At 43.9% G+C, this 17409-nt stretch overlaps 1 pseudogene; it reads right to left on the bottom strand.

The window, feature by feature from the left end:
• Positions 1-3272: 3272 nt before the first annotated feature.
• LOC127696198 (40S ribosomal protein S7-like) lies at positions 3273-3828 on the bottom strand (annotated as a pseudogene).
• Between the last annotated feature and the right edge of the window lie 13581 nt (positions 3829-17409).

The raw sequence follows: 17409 nt of genomic DNA, 5'->3' as shown, positions 1-17409 counted from the left end.
GGCTTACAATAACAACTTTTAGCAGGCCAGACATTCTTAATCTAATGCAGAATAATCTTTAAAACCTCTAGCAAACACTGTAACCTCATAAAACACTAAAAGAACCATTTAAGACAAGACTGCCTGCCATCTGTACCCATACTCACCATTGGTTAGACACCCTAATCAGTAAAGTGATGGATGGGAGAGAGATGGATGGATGGATGGATGGATAGACAATCCTTAGATAATAGATGATAGAGATAAATGATAGGTAGATCGATAATAGTTAGATAATAGATGATAGAGATATATGATAGGTAGGTAGGTAGATAGATATATGATAGTTAGATAGATATAGTAGATATATGATAGCTAAGTAATAGAGGCATATGATGTATAGATGATAGGTGATAGATTGATAGATGATAGATAAAATGCTTAAGAATCAAAAGGAAGAAATAGTCCATTCAAAGATAATATGACTATACTAAGAATGAAAATCAAGTTGAGTGCTATGGCACACGCTTTTATCCCAGCACTCAGGAGGCAGAGGCAGGCAGATCTCACTGAGTTCAAAGCCATGCTGGTCTACATAGTGAGTTCCAGGACCACCAGAACTATATGGTGACATCCTGTCTCAAAAATGAATGAATGAATAAACGAATGAATGAAAATAAACCACTTGATAGGTAAGAGATTCTTAGCTGAATAATATAAAATCAAGGCATAAGAATCTACTGAATTTCCACTAACTACCAACGAATAGGAACTATTTAATAAGTAAGGTCTGTGAGGTGACTCAGTAAATGTCTGTCACACCAGCATGAAGACCAGAGACTCTCTTCTCAGCACGTATGCAGAGTGGAGTGGGACAGGCAGGGAGACGCAGCTGCATGTGCTGAGCTCTCAACCCTGGAGTGGCAGAGACGGAAAGATCCTGGCGCTTGCTGTCCAATTAGTCTAGCCAAATGGGTAAACTGCAGGTTCAGTGTGGACTAAATAATCACGGTCATGGAATATCACACACAAAACTCAGGGGGTGGGGCTTTGCTGGAGATAAGGAACTGAGATTAGTAGGACAGCCTTGTTACCCACCTTCCCTGCCATCCCCGATTGGAGGAGCCATGTTCTTATGCTGAGCTTGGTAAGAACAAGTGGTCCCAATTATTCCCTTTTATTTACAGGCATCAGGCTTCGATACAGGCTTTCTATAGAACTCAAACTATTAATATCTCTACGAAGAGGCCTAGAGTCAAACGTGCTCCAGAGTTGGTTCCTTAGTGGCACAATGGCATCTTCAAGAGACCCTCTCTGGTCTCACACTTATTCTGCAATCTTCACACTATCAGCTAGTTCAGAGTCACTGAATCAGAGCTGTGCAGTTAGGGATCAGCAGACTGTGCTAATGGAGCCTTCTGATGTCCACTGAAATTTAGAAACCACAGCTCAGAGTTAGATCAGTTCCACCTGGATCATTTAGGCTAGGGGTGATTTAACATGCCTGAGAACACAGGGTAGAAGGGGGAAACCCAGACAAATTGAAACTTTTGATAGCAAATATATATATATATATATATATATATATATATATATATATATATATATATATATATATATATATATATATATCCACGGAGAATACAGGGACCAGAGAAGGGTTGACAGCCACAGAGGAAGCCAATTTGAGTTCAAAGTCAGCTTGGTCCACAGAGTGAGACTATACAGAGAAACCCTGTCTTGGAAAAACAAAACAAAACAAAAAAAAGCAAAACAAAACAAAACAAAACAAAACAAAAAAGCAAATGAGACAGAGAAGTCACAGTAGCCCAAAGCCACTTAACTGATTAGGACTCATTTGCTGCAGATGAAGTAAAAATTCATTTTCCCAAATGTCAATCTAATAAATATGAAACAAGCCAACTCCTTCTTTTCCAATTACAAATATGCCTACAGGGTAATTGTACTTTTAAAGAGCCTTGGTGTAAACAATACAACTAATTCCCTTATGGTTGTTCCGCCTGAGATCAACTGAGACTCAACATAACCCACACCACAAGTCCTCTTTGCTGTGGTTATTGCTTTTCTCAAAAAAAAAAAAAAGTTTATCAACAGTATCTAAGATCATACTATTAACTAGTGCTTTGGGATTTTTCCGAAGTAAACAAGAAATGAATACCAAAAGACAGAAAGTAAATAATTTAAAGGTAAGTAAAAGACTGTAGGCCTGTAATCCCAGCACTCTGGGAGGCAGAGGCAGGCAGATTTCTGAGTTCCAGGCCAGCCTGGTCTACAGAGTGAGTTCCAGGATAGCCAGGGCTACACAGAGAAACCCTGTCTCAAAAAAACCAAATCCAAAAAAAAAAAAAAAAAAAAAAAAAAAAAAAAAAAAAAGAAAGAAAGAAAGAAAAGAAAGAAAGAAAGAAATGGAGTTAATATTCATAATAAATAAGGAACTCCTATTAGTAAAATAAAGAGAAGTAAACCCAACCCAACCGAGCACTGAGCAGGCCGTTCATTCACGCTACTGTTAATTATTTGTAATTTGATAGTATTTGTATACTGGCTCCACATTTCTCAGCAGTATGACCTAGAACAATCTAACTTCTCATTTTCTCACCAAGCACAGACAGATAAAAACAGTACCTACTTCACAAGCGCTTTGTAAATACCACGGAATACTATATGTAAAACACAAGGCAGTGCAAGCCTGCCTAGAGGGCGAGGCGCAGGGCGCCAGTGTAACCTGAGCTCTCCTCAACGTGCCCTATCCTACCACAGGACACTAATTCAGTAAGTACTTGGAGTCTCTTTGAAGTTCTTATGGCCATTTATGGGAATTTTTCTGTGGTCTCTATTTCAAGCTACTGCTCTTTCTTCTCATGTTTCTTCCCAACTCCGCCTCCCTCAGTCCCAGGGGGAAAAACCCTAAAGTTGGATCTTATGAACAACTATATTTAGTACTATGGAATATTTATGAAATACCATCAAATAATAATAAATGCACAGTTTTTGTCAGTGAAGAAAGGAAATAAAATTTTTGGTAAAAGTTCCATTGGGGGAAAGGGGGCCTGGAGAGATGGCTCAGCAGTTAAGAGCACTGACTGCTCTTCCTGAGGTCCTGAGTTCAATTCCCAGCAAACACATGGTGACTCACAACCATCTGTAATGGGATCCAATGCCCTCTCCTGGTGTGTCTGAAGACAGCTACAGTGTACACATACATAAAAAAAATAAACTTCTTTATTTTTATTTTCTTTTTACTATGAATGACACTTTAATCAATCATTTTCTTTACAATTGAAACTCCTGGAATTCAAAATTAACATCCTTGCCTGTGAGCTTCTTGTACACACCAGAAAAAGTTTCAACCTTGTGTTCCACATTGTTCTGCTGTGCCTTGTCTAAATGAACTTTTATGAGCTGGTGCCATCCAGTTTCACACAGGTCCTCTTACCCACAATGTCACTTGGGAAGAACAAGTCGTCAAGGATGGCGTCATGAACTGCTGTCAGGTGTGGCTTCTGGGGCGCTTTGGCTGATTTTTCCTACGCCTTTTCCTCCTCTGAGCAATGAAGACTACATTATTCCCACTGAACTTTTTCTCCAATTCACGAACTGGCTGGACTTGGATTTTCTGGAGAGATTTAAGATGAGGAACTGGTACAAAAATTATGATAGCTTTCCGACCACCACCAACTTTAATTTCCTTGGCTGTGCTGATGTTGAGTTCCTGCAGCTGCGCCTTGAGATCTGAGAGATCTCAAGCAGCACCTGAGAGATGCCAGACTCGAACTCGTCCAGCTTCTCACCATTGGGCTTCACAATCTTGGCACTCAAGCTGAACATGGCTTCATCCTTACGGAGCACTGGCTTAATAAAAGGCACAGCTCTCGAGAGACCAGCTCACACCTGATAACCAAATAAACAGGAGGACGACGAGGAGGAGGGGGAGGGGGAGGGGGAGGAGAAGGAAGGGGAGGAGGGAGAAGAGGAAGAGGGAGGGGAGGAGAAGGGGAGGAGGGGGTAGGAAGAGGAATGGAAGAAGGAAGGAAGGAAATGAACCTTTAAAAAAACAATCCTTGAACAATTAAAGTCAAAAAGGGTTCATCAAAGTCTTAGTATCAAAGGTCATTCTAGAAAAAGCTCGGGCCATATACCAAATGGCTGTCCTACAGCATGTTTAAATGGCCCATTCTGTGAGGAAGCTGAAATCAGAGGTAAGAGAACTTACTGCATTCCCAGGTTAGAAAGTGGCAGCATCATTGCTATCTTGCATCAAAGGGTGAGAGAATGAATACATCCAATGCGTGCATATGATGTGGCAAAGTGAAACTAACCAGGAACTTACTACTCATGGCAGCCCTATCAATGTGCAGTATGGATACAAAAGCAGAACACAGGGAGAACTTTTCAATCGGCAAGTCAAGAAAAAGAAAGGTGAAGTTCATTTTGGGGACAAGACAAAAGTTTCAACAAGGTAATCTCCGAGCCAAACGCATGCTCAAGGGAATCCCACAAATCTAGAGTGCGTGCAGCTAGAGCCCACTCTGGAGAGAGGGCCGGAGGGAAAGGAGTGATACCACCTCCTGGTCTGTGGCTCACCACTCAATCCCACAGCCCCCTTCCGGACTCAGGCTAACTTTGGAAGGTATCTTACTATTTTAAATATGTGCAGTGGTGTCTTCAAACCAAAGGGAAAGATGCAGTTATGGTTCTTTTCACAGGTCTTGTCTGTAAGCAGCCTGGCCTGAAATAGCCTATTGCTTTGAAGCAGCCCACTCTCTCCCTCACTTGCTTGGCAGTCTTGGGCATTAGCTAGAGTGAGCATCAATTTTCATGCCATGCGTTGAGTGAGAGCGCCCTCACCAGGCCACAGCTGGCAGGCCGTTGTGTTAACAGTTCTAATCTGCTCCTTGCCTCCCTGTACTGGCTGGTTTTGTGTGTCAACTTGACATAGGTTGGAGTTACCACAGAGAAAGGAGTTTCAGTTGGGGAAGTGCCTCCATGAGATCTAACTGTAAGGCATTTTCTCAATTAGTGATCAAGGAGGGAGGGCCTCTTGTGGGTGGTACCATCTCTGGGCTGGTGTTCCTGGGTTCTATAAGAGAGCAGGCTGAGCAAGCCAGGGGAAGCAAGCCAGTAAGGAACATCCCTCCATGGCCTCTGCATCAGCTCCTGCTTGCTGACCTACTTGAGTGCCAGTTCTGACTTCCTTTTGTGATGAACAGCAATGCAGAAGTGTAAGCTGAATAAACCCTTTCCTCCCAACTTGCTTCTTGGTCATGACGTTTGTGCAGGAATAGAAACCCTGACTAAGACACGCCCACAATAGGAAAGCTATGGGACGGTAAGCAAAAACTGCACAAGTATATGCCAGCTTCCCAAAAATCTTTCTCCAAACCAGATGACCCAAATTATCATTTAATAAAGACAAGGTATTTTTCTGAAAGTACAGAAAATACTAAGGTTTGAAAATCTCTTTGTTTAAACCCCACGTCTGTGATCCTGAGCACATCTCTTAGGCATCTTTTACTCGCCATCTTTAAGATGGGATGACCTTTAGTAAGTATCTCTTTTCAGAATTCTAAAGTTCACTTTTTATTACATCTTATTTAGTGGGGCTTTGAAACTGTAAAGCCCACCCTTAGTAATATACCTCTTCCAAACAATGCCACACCTCCTAATCCTTCCCAAACAGGCCTCCCAACCAGGAAGTATGCATTCAAACATACACCCACAGGTGCATCCTCATTCAAACAGACTACACTGAGCAGGTACAATTTTAAGTTTTAAGTACAATTACAAACCTGTTGGTTCCTGCCAAGGTATGTGTGCCACCATTACACCTTTAGGGAAATTGTGCTATGCTGGTCATTGTTTTCATTCATAGGCATCAGGAAGCTTTTGGGTCAGATCCAGTTCAGATCCTCTAAGTGCTGTGTCCAGAGGACATGATGTCTTCAGCAATCTGGACAGGCTGTACTTCTTTTTTGTTTGTTTTTTTCGGTTTTGTTTTGTTTTGTTTTTTGTTTTGGTTTGGTTTGGTTTGGTTTTTGGGTTTTCCGAGACAGGGTTTCTCTGTATAGCCCTGGCTGTCCTGGAGCTCACTCTGTAGACCAGGCTGGCCTCGAACTCAGAAATCCACCTGCCTCTGCCTCCCAAGTGCTGGGACTACAGGCTTGTGCCACCACGCCTGGTAGGGCCCTACTTCTTAATGCATAAACCACCACCCAGTGTGCCATCAGCTGTCATCTCAGCCCATAGCACATGGATCTATGAAGGATGCTATTCCAAACATAGCAAGGTCCTTATCAAGTTTTGATGTCTGTTTATTTTCTGAGAGACAAAAAGAACATGGATTCGGACGGGAGGGGGAGGTAGGAAAGACGTGGGAGGAGCTGGGGGAGGGTAAACCATAATCAGAATGTATGATATTGTGGTTTGAATGAAAATGGCCCCCATAGGCTCATAGGGAGTGGCGCTATTAGGAGGTGTGGCCTTGCTGGAGGAAGTAGGTCACTGTGGGGTGGACTTTGAGGTCTCATTTGGCATTCACTCCAGCTGTCTGCAGATGGAGACGTAGACCTCTCAGCTCTCTCTCCAGCACCATGTCTTCCTGCATGTCGCCATGCTTCCCTCCATGATAAAGGACTAAACCTCTGAAACCGTAAGCCAGCCCCAGTTAATTTTTTCTTTATAAGAATTGTCACTGTCACGGTGTATCTTCACAATAGAAACCCTAACTAAGACACCACCCAAGCACTACAAAACGCATACTCTTCTAAACATCCCATGGAACTTTCTCCAAAGCAGATCATGTAATAGGATACAAAGCAAGCCTGAACATGTATGTGGAATTATTTCTTCTATTCAAAAAGGCACCAGAAAGATTCCTCATCATGACCTAGTTGGGTTCACTCCAGCAAAGCAGGGATGACTCAAGACGCACAAATCAGTAAGTGCAATGAGTCGTACAGGTGAAATCAACAACACACAACAACACACACTGCATTCCTAGTCGGCACACTGCTTGAAGCCTTAGCTGGAGCCCAAGCTGAGAGAAGCCAACAATGGAGAAATAGGAAAGAAGCAGAAGTATATATATTTACAGATGTTGTTTTATGGATGTTATTGTTACAGAGGGCAGGCGGTTGGGAAGGGTGGATCTGGAAGAGCAGGGGATGTCTGTGATCAAATACACTGCATGAAGTGCTCAAAGAATCGAAACACTACATTACCGTTTTTGAAACTCTTTTAAAAACTAGAACTAGATCTGCCATATGACTCAGCTACACAGTCTCTGAATATTTAGCCAAAGAGTGTTAGCCGACATATCTAGCCGAGTCAGCATGTCACAGAGACGCTGTGCACAGAACTGGGTTGCAGCACTCTGTACGATAGCCACATTATGAGACAAAACTAGGTATCTACCAGCAGGGATGTGTATAAAGAAAAGGCGGCTTACATTATACAGTGCAATCTTGTTTTTAATTCTTTGCCAATGTCACACATGCATACAATGTATTTTATTCATATTTAGCCCACTGACTCTCCAGGAGTCAACCCCCTCCAACATGGCTCTCTTTCCATTTTCTGTCTGCTTTTTTTTTTTCCAGTTATAGACAACTGAATCAAATTAATGCCGTCCACAACCGAATCATTTTACTCCTAAAGGAGAATGACGCTATGTCATTTGCATCCAGTGTCTACATCTGGAGATAGTCATGTTAGGTGAATTAAATCAATCTCCAAAAAAGACAAATATTAGATGTTTCCATTCATTCCTTGTTTCTAGATTATACTTGAAACCATATACATGGCAAGAAAACAGAAGTAAATCCAGCATGACCAACCTTCTGACATTGCAACGGGGCCTTGTCATCTTCAGAATTCGTGCTCAAGAACCATGCAATCGAGTTACAAAAGAAAAGGCAAAACGTCTCACGCGTTAAGTAAGTTTGCCATTTTGTGATGGGCTGTGTTTATAGCTATCCTCAGCTGTATGCAGCCACACATGACCCATGGCACACAGCGTGGACTCACCTGGCAGGGGACAAAGGAAACTGTGAGAGGGAGGACAGATGGAAAGACCATATGGGGGAAGTATGCTTAACATAAATACATCTTTATACAAAGTTGTCCTTATATAACATGTAAGTGAACATACACAATGGGAACTGAAATGATATTTTTAATCATATTTAAAAGCTTAAAAGTCTACATCATTCGTTTTTCTCCTTTAACTATGAACCACTCGGGGTTTCAGGCATGAAACTACTCAAGGAATTTTTAATCAGGAAAAGATTTAATATGGGAATTGGTTTCTTACTGGAGTCACTGGAGCAAGCTCTGGGTGAATTTTTAAGACCATAGTAGACGTTATAGAGCTGATAAATCTACAGACAGAGGAGTGGCTGTCCCCAGGAGAGGGCCACCAAGGAAGTGGAGAGAAGCTTCACGGAGTAAACAGTGTTACTGGAACCAAGCCCTGGCTATTCATTAATGGGTTGTCTACTGTAAGAGAAGTCTGAGTGCTTCAACAGGCTACACTATTCAAAACCTGCAACTGGTCATCCCTAGTCCTTCAGAAGTTTGCCAACGGCCTTCATTTTGGCTCAGAGAAGTGCTCAAGCCTGAAACTGGGGAGAACAAGTCCTTGACCACCCTACATCCCACCACAAGAGTGACAAGCACACATGGTGACACCTGCAGGTTAGGATTTCCCAGTTGGCTTATTTGGAATATACTAATCTAAAATCAACAATAGCGTTATTGTCGAATGACAATATTTAAATATAACAATAGTTAAACTCTTCAGAACTATTTTCACTTAAGGTGGAAAAGGTTTAATGTCAAGCCAACACTACGTGGTGTGGGCTTGGTCGCCGTGTGTTTGCTTCCAAATACATAGAGAGGGTATTCAAGCAAAAATGTTAGATGATTGACCTTAAGAAGAAAGTCATCTGGTTTCTGCAAGCACCTCAGGTGTGTACACAACCCTCCCCAGTCAGAAGTGCCCTGATAGGTAACCGTTGATATTAGTAACAAGGGAATACTAAGGCACGCGGTGTTTCTGCTCATGTGCTATGCTCTATTACGTAAGTTTACATAAGTAAATGCCCAGATACAGTTATGATAGATATACAAGTAAAAGGTCCATGCATATTTATTATCTATTATTTACTAGACTCCACGTATATTATCCTATTAATTCTCCATAAGTGCACTCTGACATACACATCATTGCTGTCATCGTCGTCATCATTGTCGTCATCGTGGTCGTCATCATCACCGTCGTCGTCATCATCACCATCATCCTTTTTCAGGTAAAAAGGCAAACAGTACCAGGCAAGTTTAGGTAATATATTCAAAAAGGTCTAGCACAGGAACCCAAGACTGTCTACTGCCAAAGCCCACAAGCTGTTCCTGCTCCCCAGGCAGGTTTGTCTCCCTTCTCTCTCAGGTTCAGCTTACTTGCAGGTGTTTGAGTCTGTAGCAGGAAAGCACTCTGGAACCCACGGTGCAACACTCAGAGTCGGCAGTTACGTAGTTTCCCTGCAGCCTCCCATCATTTGACAAAGATGCTAAAATACCAGAACAACCAGTGTGCACCAGCACCACTCAGAACCCAGGGCAGCCTGCAGAGGGCGCAGGGCTGCATTAGCTCCACCTAGTCCTACAAGAAGAGTGTCTTTCCAAACCCAAGAATAATGAGCCTGCCCACACCTCACTTCTGACAAAGAAACAAAAGACCAAATTAAAGTCCTGCGACGTCACAGTGCTCACATGATCAGCTACTGCCTGAGCCAAAACAGAATCTCCAGTATGGTAACAACTGCCTGACAGGCTTGTGGACAGAGAGATACACATGAGGCAGCTTCCTACACACGTTCCCAGCACTGGACAATCATTTCCATATGCTCTCAGATATGCGGCTGAAGGTTCAGAATAAATCCAGGTTTGGTTCTGCTCTCACCTCTTGTCTTCAGACTTTACCCAATGCTAGTATGTGCTAGTACCATAGTGCATCTATCTCAAACTGCACACAAGTCACTGGAAATCCTCCTAGCTAAACTACAGTCTGACTCAGTCAGTCAGGGAAGAAGGCCAAGAGTCTGTGTCATTTTAACAAGCTCCCAAGTGCGGTGTGGACAACAGGCCACACTTCCAGGTTATCTGACATAAGTTCAAAAGCCTGGCTGTGCACTCTAACCAGGGAGGCAGCAGCCTCTGACCTGCTGGGATGGAATCCTCCCCACGCCTCAGTGCAACGGCAACAAAGAAAACACTACTCCAGAGACACAGCTGTCTCAGATGTGCCTCGGATCTACCTTTTGTCTTCTACTTAGCCTTACACTGCTGCCTATTGGACTACTGAGACTGCTGCATTTTTTCATCTAAGAACTCATGAGATTCTAATTCTCTTGGTTCATTAGTCTTTACATTGCTTTTGAGACACAACTCTACCACCAAGCGGACAATACAAACTCAATTTATATAATGTTCATCTCTTTCCAAGTCCATCCTCCAAACACCAGTTAGTGAAAGGCTATTAATTTCAATCTAGTATACAGCTCCATCCAAACCCACTCCAAGAACATAGAGCACCTCAAGAGATAAGCTATTTTGAAGAATCTTTTTCTAAGCATGGCGGTACATGCCTTCAATCACAGAAAGAAAAGAAAGATGGGAGGAAGGAAGGAAGGAAGGAAGGAAGGAAGGAAGGAAGGAAGGAAGGAAGGAAGGAAGAAAGGAGCAGGAGTGCTCCAGTCTCAGCCTCCACAGCGATGAGGCCCAGGTGCACACCACCACACCTGGCTTTTGATCCACTCAACTTAGGGTCTTAACTCAGAACTCCAGAATTTCACAGCAAGCGCTTGATCACTAAGCTACATCCCAGTCATCCCTTGGGTTCTATACGGTCTAGGATTTCTGTGTTGTCTTTTTTAAGTTTTTGTAATACCCTCTATTTGGTGAGATATTATACTACATTGATCCTTGGTATATGGCTTGCTTTTGCAAGAAATATTTTAAAGACCTATTTTAAAGTGGAGTGTTTGTCTAGTAAATCCATCATCTAGGGTGCCAAAAGAACGGTTCCTTTTGGTTGTTGTTCTTCCTTTAAAGGAATAATATTCTCATTTCTAGGTATGCTTCATTTTTTTTCAAAGACTAGACATTAAAAATAAAATAATGTGTGGCTGGAGAGATGGCTTGGAGGTTCAGAGCTCATACTGCTCTTGCAGAAGACCTGAGTTCATATCAAGATATCTGAAGTTTTAAACACATACACACACACACACACACCTCACACACACCTCACACACACCTCACACACACCACACACCACATACACACACACCACACACACACACCACACACCACACTCACACACACTACACACACCACACACCACACACACCACACACACCACACACACCACACACACCACACACACACCATGCCACACATCACACATACACCATACACACACACACACCACACACACCACACACTCACCACACACACCATACACACACACATCACACACACACACCACACACACACCACACACCACACACCACACACACACCACACACCACACACCACACACACACCACACCACACACCACACACACACACATAACACACACTCACGACACACACACATCACACACACACACCACACACACACCACACACCACACACCACACACCACACACACCACACATACACCACACACACACACACCACACACCACACACCACACACCACACACACACACCACACACTCATCACACACACCACACACACACACATCACACACACACCACACACACACCACACACCACACACACACCACACACACCACACACACCACACACCACACACACACCACACACCACACACCACACACCACACACACACCACACACACCACACACACCACACACCACACACACACCACACACCACACACCACACACACACCACACACACCACACACACCACACACCACACACCACACATACACCACAGACACACACACCACACTCACCACACCACACACACCACACACACACACCACACACTCATCACACACACCACACACACACACATCACACACACACCACACACACACCACACACCACACACCACACCACACACACACACACCACACACCACACATACACCACACACACACCATACACCACATACACACCACACACCACACACACCACACACTCACCACACACACATCTCACACACACACCACACACTCACCACACACTCACCACACACACACACCACACACACATCACACACACACCACACACACATACCACACATACACACCCCCCACACACATCACACACACATCACACACACACCACACACTCACCACACACACACCACACACACATCACACACACACACCCCACACACACACACACCCCGCACATACATCCCACACACACATCCCACACACACATCACACACACCACACACCACACACCACACACACCACACCATACACACATACACACACACCACACACACCACACACTCACCACACACACACACACACCCCACACACACCACACTTAAAACGTTTGCACTTAGATCCCCAGCTCCATGTGCAGGACTTGGTGCCATTCATGAAGTTATTCTGTAAAACCTATATTCTCTGTCATGTTCAGAAGTGCAAGATCTCAAGTGAAGCCAGAGGTGAGGACTGTCTCAGCCCTTTGCTCGGCAGACTCTCTGTCCTCCACACGAGCAGCTCCAGTTTCAGAAATGCAACAGACCCGTTCCAGGCCTTACACGGAGCTCATTCTACAGCTGCCCTCTTCAGGTGTTTGTTCACCTGGTGTTTGCCACAGTGACGAACTTGGGCTTCCACAAAGCTAAAATACCTGCCTATAACAGCTTTGGACAGGGTCTTGTTATGTCGCCTGGGTTGGTTGAACTTCCTGCCTCAGCCTCCCTGTACTGGCGTCACATGTGTGACACATGTGTGTGCAGAGAGAAAGTTTCAGATCCATTCTTCATCGTCCGGTGGCCGGGAGGCTTCCCTGCAGCTTGTCTCTACTGTTTCTAATAGAGCCTGGAAAGTACTGGGAGGAACCAGAACAAATCAGAATGCCACAGAGTTCACTCTTCACAGAGACGCAGGCATTGTTCTTGAATAAAATATCCCTGAGATACCAAAAGCCATTGGTTAATTTCTAGACCTCTGAAAATATTGGTTTTGAAAAAAAAAATTTGCAGTTTTTTTCACTGTTCTTATGGGGAATTTGTCTGGCCCTTCTCACTCTGTCATTTTGCTGACACTCTTGCATGATGTTTATGCTAAAAATAATCTAAGTTTACAGTGAAAACAAAAGCAGTAGGAAGTAGAGATGGAAATGTACAGCTGTGAGGCTCTGCAGACAGCACAGCCTGAGTCCCCTGCATCACAGTCCCCAAGGCCCCTCCGGAATGTACACCAACTGACAACACCTCCGTCCTCCTTAATGAACTTTCTCTTCCTTAAACACCAGCAGCAGCAAGATAAATGGAAGGAGGTGACTTCAGGCCATAGATCCCCACTCTGTTTACTGGTAGAGTGACAAATAATTCTAAAAATTGTTTCCTACAATTTTCTACTGCAAATATGCTCTGACCCAACTATAATATTTTCTTCAGAGTGTGTTCTACATTTCAAACCACCAACTTATAAACTTTGAAAGTCAACAAAACTAGGGAAGAGTTGATTGAATGCAGTTAATGTCTGAAACCAATAATAAGAAAGAAAAAATGTAGCTTGGTGATCAGTGCTGACTTGAGAAAGAAGTGGCATTTAAACAGAATGGAAGGCGGGTTAGGAAAGTGGGGGGAAGATTACATCTCCAAATTTCCATTATGTAACTGGCACAAAATGATCTCAGCTAGGTCACCAGACTTTAATTGGTCATCACGGTAGTTAATATAGAGAGAACATGGTAGGAAGATAACAGAGTTGTGAAAGACAATGGCAAAGCCGGAACACCATGCAGATGTTGACCCCAGCCCACAAGAGCTGGCTAGCCACTGGCTGGGCTCCTCCACTGTACCTGAAAGGCGAGTCCATACGAGATGCTCATTACTCAAGGTAATGAGACTGCTATCAAGCCCTGAGTTAACGAAGGATACAAAGGGATAGGAAGGATTTCAAAAGAAAAAAACTCAAGGTTCTGAAATGTGTTCCTTCACCTCTAGGGACAGCCTCCTCATAGTTCCTCCAATGGGAGCAAGAAGCCAACCTCAATCTTAGACCACACTGCCCCCTTTGAATGTACTTCATGGCCGTGTTTCATGGACTAGTTATCTAACTTCCAAAGGAGACAACATGTGGCAGGATTTTCCCTGTCCGATCTATTTAATTATTAGTACAGCAAGAGGCCTGTGATTGGACAGGGGAAAGGGGGGCATCACTAAGAGCTACAGAGACAGAAAGTGTCTCAGGAGGGAGAAGGAGCAACATGGAGGATGGACAGGAAGGAGATTCTGATCCCAGATGGTTTTAATTAGTCACAGGTAGTTATGAATATCATATAGGGATAGAATAATTGGGATAACTAGGTGTATCATTAACAATTAGCTCAGAAATTATTGTGTGGGCATCTTGTGAATTGAGAATTTGTTGATATATGAATCTGACTGATTAATTATAAGTTTCTAGAGTTTTGTTTCACTGGGTTACTGGATGGTGGGACCACGGACCACAGGACTTTACGGCTGAGAAGGTACGAGCGGCTATTAGACAGGCAAACCAGAGCTTGGAGCTGGGAACACGGCGATCGGGGCCGCTGCTGACGCAAGACTACAGCAGAGCAGAGAGCTGCCGGCAGTAGAGCGAGAACTTGCTGAACCTTTTTTAATATTTCCCACAACAATAACACTTTCCAAAAACATAAGTCATAGAATCCTTGTCCCAGAAGCTACCTACATCTATTTAAGTTTCAATGACATCAGTTGGTATTACTTTCTGAAAGTCACATACCATGCCACTTACTAAAGATCTAAGAATTACCACAGCTAAGATACCTGCTTCTGCCTACTATGGTGGTGCACACTTTTAATCCTAGTAGTCAGGAGGCAGAGGCAGGCAGATCTCTCTGAAGTCTGTGAGCTCCAGACCAGCCTGGTCTACACAGTGAGTTCCAGCACAGCAAGGGCTATGTAGAGAGACCCTGTCTCAAAACGACAGAAAAGAGAAGAGAAGACAAGAGAAGAGAAGAGAAGAGAAGAGAAGAGAAGAGAAGAGAAGAGAAGAGACGAGACGAGACGAGACGAGACGAGAAGAGAAGAGAAGAGAAGAGAAGAGAAGAGAAGGAGGGAGGGAGAAAGGGAAGGAGGGAGGGAGGGAGGGAGGGAGGGAGGGAGGGAGAGAGAGAGAGAGAGAGAGAGAAGGGAGAAGGGAAAGAAAGAAGGTGGGAAGAAAAAAAAGCAAAGAAATCTCCTTTATAATTTCTATACATTTATCTGATAACAAATTTATCCCCAGATGATACTAATTAACATCCTAACATTACAGAGAGAGAGAGATGATAGATAGAAGATAGATAGATAGATAGATAGATAGATAGATAAATAGATGAAACTCTGGTCCACTTTAGGATCTGCATGTTTGGAGACACCTACTCACCACAGAGCTGAGCTGTGTTTGAGGAAGCAGGAAGGAGTGCTGCCAACCCACGGCTGCACTTGCTGTCCGGTTCAGTTGCCTCTTTCATTCCTAACGCACCAAAGAACTAACCTCAGCCCACCTGCCTCCCTTCAGGACTCACAAAGGGCTTTACTATGGTGAGTCGGGGCTCCTGGTAACATCATATTTTTCTGGAACTCTCACAGCATCCTTCCCCTAAGCCTAAGCCAAGTAACTAAGTAGACAGAGAGAAGACAGCAGGGAGAGAGAGCATAGGGACCTTTTTGTGTGGCTGACCTAAGGGAAGGGAAAGGTTGTTCAAAACTACGGAGAAAGTGACAAAAGAGAAGATGAGAGCAGTGCTGTCTGTCCCAAATGAGAAAGAGACGGTAGGATGGTAGGACGGTAGGAGGGAAGGGAGGAGCAACCTTCCTCCAGAGCTCATTTGCTTTCCTAACTAAAAGCTCTGGAGGACTTCTTGGGTTTTCCTCTGCAGAACTACAATTTGCTCCAAAGCTGTGCTCGGTGCTCCCTCTGCTGGCTCTGACATAGCATCTGGGATTAAGGCAACTATGGTGAAATTAATGCCAGCACTGGGTGACCCTCAACACTGTTTACCACGGCTCTTAAAATTGACTGTACTTCCAGGCAAAGATGGAACTCAACCTTTTCTCCAGTTTTTTTCAAATGGTGTTATGTGAGGTTGATAAATCACTGTACTTTTTAAAGCATCCATTCCACATTTGAACCTACCACGTAACTCCAAGAGCAGGGTAAACCCTGGATGTCTGCATACATTTCCTGTTCTTTGGGCCACCTGCTTACCTCTGTACTTAGACTCAAGCAGCGTCTGCCTAAAATCCAGGCACACCTAACCCATTGCATTCCCCTTCGCACCTGTCTTTGTTCCAGTTACTGTGGCTGTGCCGAAACACCATGAAAAGCAACTTGGGGGCTGGTGGCATTTCCCTCACAGTCCTGTGTATCAGTGTCATCAAAGCAGTGAGGTCAGGAACTGCGGCAGTGTGGGAGTTCCAGCAGGGAGCTGACGCAGAGGCCACGGAGGGGTGCTGCTTCCTGGCTTGCCTCCCACAGCTTGCTCAGTCTGCTTTCCTAGGGAACTCTAAGGTGTGGCACCACCCACAGTGGACTGGGCACCCCTCCATCAATCACTAATTTTAAAAATGCCCTACAGGCTTGCCTACAGTTTATTCCCATAATCACATTTTTGAAAATAATATTTTTATTTAAGAAATTCAGGAGCAGAACAGGTATTTGTTATGAAAAAGCAGGAAACAGTTTTTATCCACTAATACTTATTTAAAAGTATTTCATTGTAAATGGTATCTTACCAATTACTTTCCTCAACAGTATTCAGGGACTGCTGGAGCATCTAAACATTGACCCTTCACTTTTGACTCACCCCAGTAGTGAGGCTAATTCTAGGGGGATTGAAGGAAGTGCCACAGATCTGAGTAGGATGACCAGAGGACTTCAGGAGTTTGCACTCAGGAGCAATGCAAACAAAGCACTCCTCTTTCATATTTCTAAAGCAGCAACACAAGATTGACATTTACAGTTAGCTTAAGCAAATGCAAGCATATCAGAGGAACACACCTGGTGTTCTGCCTTATGAATACTATCTTGGTCCTGCAAAAAAGCCAACAATCTTCCTCCCAGGCCACCATCTCTCCCACAGAGATAGTATGAGAACATACTATCTCTGTCAAGCACAGGCAATCCTGTCAGGTCCTCACTT

The sequence above is a fragment of the Apodemus sylvaticus genome, chromosome 11 (assembly GCF_947179515.1).
Source record: "Apodemus sylvaticus chromosome 11, mApoSyl1.1, whole genome shotgun sequence".
Lineage (NCBI taxonomy): Eukaryota > Metazoa > Chordata > Mammalia > Rodentia > Muridae > Apodemus > Apodemus sylvaticus.
This window is presented reverse-complemented; position numbering and strand designations above follow the sequence as displayed.